The sequence below is a fragment of the Pteropus vampyrus genome, unplaced genomic scaffold, assembly GCF_000151845.1.
Source record: "Pteropus vampyrus isolate Shadow unplaced genomic scaffold, Pvam_2.0 Scaffold1000005998, whole genome shotgun sequence".
NCBI lineage: Eukaryota > Metazoa > Chordata > Mammalia > Chiroptera > Pteropodidae > Pteropus > Pteropus vampyrus.
The window spans coordinates 1-3697 of record NW_011920400.1 but is presented as its reverse complement, the minus strand read 5'-3'; the positions used below and the strand labels follow the sequence as shown (position 1 = coordinate 3697).

Genomic DNA, 3697 nt, shown 5'->3' with positions numbered 1-3697 from the left:
GTAATTTCCAATTAATCCCTAATACCTTAGCTAACATTTGACTTGTTTGGGCAATGAATGCCGGGCCATTGTCAGACCCCAATGATAAGGGCGAGCGAAATCTCAGAACTATCTCTGATACTAATTTCTTAGCTACTACTTGTGCAGTTTCATGCTTAGTGGGATAGGCCTCAGTCCATCCAGAGTATCTGTCAATAAAAACTAATAGGTACTTAAATCCAAAAGTTCCAGGCGTAACTTCTGTAAAATCAAGCTCCCAGTGCTCTCCAGGTCTCTTTCCCCTGAGTCTCACTCCTTGTTCCGTGGAGGTCCTTCCTTAGTCTACTTGTGCATATACTGCACACCTATTAGCCACGTCCTTGGCTAAATTTTCAGTCCTGGAACATAATAATCCCTTTTCAATAGTTCAATTAACTTGGTTCCTCCTAGATGGGTGGACTGGTGTGTTAAGTCTACTAAAGTCTTTCCCAAAGCCTGAGGAAGGAGCGATCTTCTATCAGGGAGCATTCTCCATCCTTGTTTTCCCTCTTTTTTTTTTCAGTCTTTCACTTAATTCCAAGTCGAACAGGGTATACTCAGGCCTTTCTTCGAAGGCTGGGGGAAGCTTTAAAGGCAAGATGTCTCCGGGCCCCACTGGTTTTCTGGCAGCATCCTTTGCTATCTGATCTGCAAAGGAATTTCCTTGTGCCACCTCAGTCTCTGCATTTTGGTGTCCAGGACAATGAATTATGGCTACTCTTTTTGGTAGCCAAATGGCTTCTAACAGGGCTAAGATCTCTTCCCTATTTTTAATTTCTTTGCCTCCTGATGTTAAAAGTCCTCTTTCCTTATATAAAGCTCCATGTATGTGGGCAGTAGCAAAGGCATATCTACTGTCAGTATAGATGTTTACAGTTTTATCTTTTCCCCACCGTAAAGCTTGTGTTAGAGCTATAAGTTCAGCCCTCTGTGCCGATGTCCCATGGCTTAGGGCCTGTGCCTATATCACATCCCTGACTGTTACTACGGCTGCCCCGGCATACCTTACTCCGTCGGATACAAAACTGCTTCCATTGGTAAATAATACCGCATCCGGTTTAGGCCACGGCTCATCCTTCAAGTCTGGCCGTAGTCCAGTTACCTGCTCAAGGTGCTGAACACAGTGATGCAATGGAGCCTGCGGGTCATCATCTGGGAGCAGCGTGGCAGGGTTCAGGGCTGCAGTTTTCAAAAACTGGGTCTGTGGGGGGTTAAGCAACAGTACCTGGTACTGAGTAATCCGGGCGTTGGAAATCCATCTTTCAGGAGGGCTGCGCAGCATGGCTTCAACTGCATGTGGAGCCACAATTTTAATATTTTGGCCCAAGGTCAATTTAAAGCGTCTTTGGTCAATATAGCAGTAGCAGCTAGTGCTCTCAGGCAACTAGGCCTTCCTCCAGCCACCGGATCTAGTCTCTTTGAGAGATATGCCACTGGTTGCTTAAATAGTGGCTTTTAATTTCTGGAGCAAATCTCTTCCGAGCAAAGGAAAGGGACATTCAGGCATAACTAAAAACGAATGCGTGATGGTTCCCTTTCCCAAGTCAGTAATTTTTGCCTGTGTCCATGGGTATGCCTTCCCTTTCCCAGTGGCTCCTTGAATTACAGTCTTTTCTTTGGATAATAGACCAGCAGTTTCTGTTAAAACTGAGTAAGTTGCACCAGTATCAGCTAAAAAGTTCACAGGTTTGCCCCCTACTTGTAAAGTTACCTTGGGCTCTCGGGGGCTCATTAGATAAGAGCCCTGACATCCTTATTAAAGACCTTCTGAGCTATTTCTAATAATTTGGATAAATTTTCTCCCTTAAAACCTTCTAATCTCTGTAACTTCTTTCTAATGTCAGGGGCCGACTGGCTAACAAAGGCCAAATTAATGGCTCTTCTATTGTTGGGGTCCTCCGGGTCAATAGGTGTATATAAGCGGTAAGACTTTAATAGTCTTTCCAAGAATGCTGCAGGTGACTCGTCCTTAGTCTGAATTACTTCACTTACCTTGGACAGATTTATTGGTCTACGTGCAGCAGCCCGGAGTCCCTGCAGCAGAAACTGGCAATACCTTAGGAGAGCCTCCTTACCTTGATCTGTATTTGGATCCCACTGGGGACGTTGAGTCGGAAACACAGCCTGTACCCTGGTTAAGTCTGCTGTAGGCTGCCCATTTGGGTTTGTTACTCCTCTAGCCGCCTCCCGCAAAATTCTTTCCTTTTCTTCAGTAGTGAATAAGACCTGTAAGAGCTGTTGGCAATCATCCCAAGTGGGCTGATGGGTAAAGAAAATAGACTCTAAAAGGGAGGTTAGTCCTTATGGTTTCTCTGAAAAGGATGGCGTTTGCAATTTCCAATTATATAAATCACTAGTACTGAATGGCGAGTAGATGACAGTAGGCTCACCGCCACCTCCTGGAATCACCTTCAATGGGGCTTGAACAGATACTGGCTCTTTTCAGGGAGGTTGAATCAGGGGAAGGTGGCCTACGACCCCTAGACCGGGTTACAGGAGGTCCCGGTCCCTCCGGAGGAGGACGTCTACCCCCATTTCCATTATAGGGTGGCGGATACCAGTCATCCTCCGAGGGAGGTCCCTGCAACACCGGTGGGGGCTTCTTAAAACCCTGGGGTATGGCTGCCATTACAGTAATGGGTGCACGACTGCAACTCTGTAAGTATTTAGGGGCATCAGAAACAACATCAATCCAAACATCAATATAAGGAATTTGGTCAGGATGCCCAGGGTTTCCATAAATCACACCTCGAACCCGGAATGCAGTCTGCATGTTAAATGATCCCTCGGAGGGCCATCCTACTCCGAAGGTCGGCCAATCTAATTGACAAAAGCGCTGCAAATCAAAAGGGGTTACTGAAGCACCATAGGCCCTTGCCCTACGACGAAAGTTGTTAAGCATGCACTGTAACGGAGTTAGTTTGCCCTGTGATTGTCCCATAGTTCCACAATAAAGCACACGAAGCAAAACAAAACAAGACAGACATAGACTAACAAACCAGAACAGGACTGAGAAAACTGTCGTCACAGTCTCAGTCGACCGCCGACTTACTTGTCGCGTCCGACGTCCGCACGGTCCCTGGGCCCCCTACCAGAAACTGCCTCAGCACTCCCAGGATCGTGCTCCGCAAAGCGAGAAACCACAGGCGGCGGGCTAGGGCAAGTGCCCTAGAGGCCTCCCCAACCGCAAATGGTCCAACGCCCCGGTGCACTGATCAAGTTTCCCACAACGAGAAGATCTCGCTGGGGCCTCCAAATGTTGTGTCCAGAATAACCAGACCCAACTTGAGTGCTCTTAACCAGGAGACAGTTTATTAGCCGGCGGCTGTCCTTGCAAAGGAGCAGCCTCGAAATGCCAAGATACAAGGTTTTTAAGCCCTAAATCCTATTCCTCATTCTGTCTTAAACACAAAGGTCCATCTTTCTCCTATTCACTACCTGTCAACCCACTGGTCAGGTGTGCAAGCGGGAAGTACAGAAGCAGAAAGCTTGTGTTAGAATGTTATGTTCCTATGGGTGATTGCCTATGTTCCCATGGACAATAGCCGGTGTTCCCATGGGCGATGGCCAAACAGTAATTTTCAGCTTATATACAATTGATTATTTTTCATGCCACGCAAACAAGCAGGGTTACAGCAGGCTAAAATGGGCAGTTAGCGTATGAGCTCATTGTTACAAG

The 3697-nt window shown here is 46.8% G+C and overlaps 1 long non-coding RNA gene across 1 annotated transcript; it reads right to left on the bottom strand.

Annotated features, from left to right (window-relative positions):
• Positions 1–456: 456 nt before the first annotated feature.
• Positions 457–3020, bottom strand: LOC105311673. Its single transcript, XR_897704.2, has 3 exons — positions 2767–3020; positions 2094–2253; positions 457–1219 (listed from the first exon to the last, which is right to left on the bottom strand). It is a non-coding gene; the product is annotated as an uncharacterized LOC105311673 (long non-coding RNA).
• Between the last annotated feature and the right edge of the window lie 677 nt (positions 3021–3697).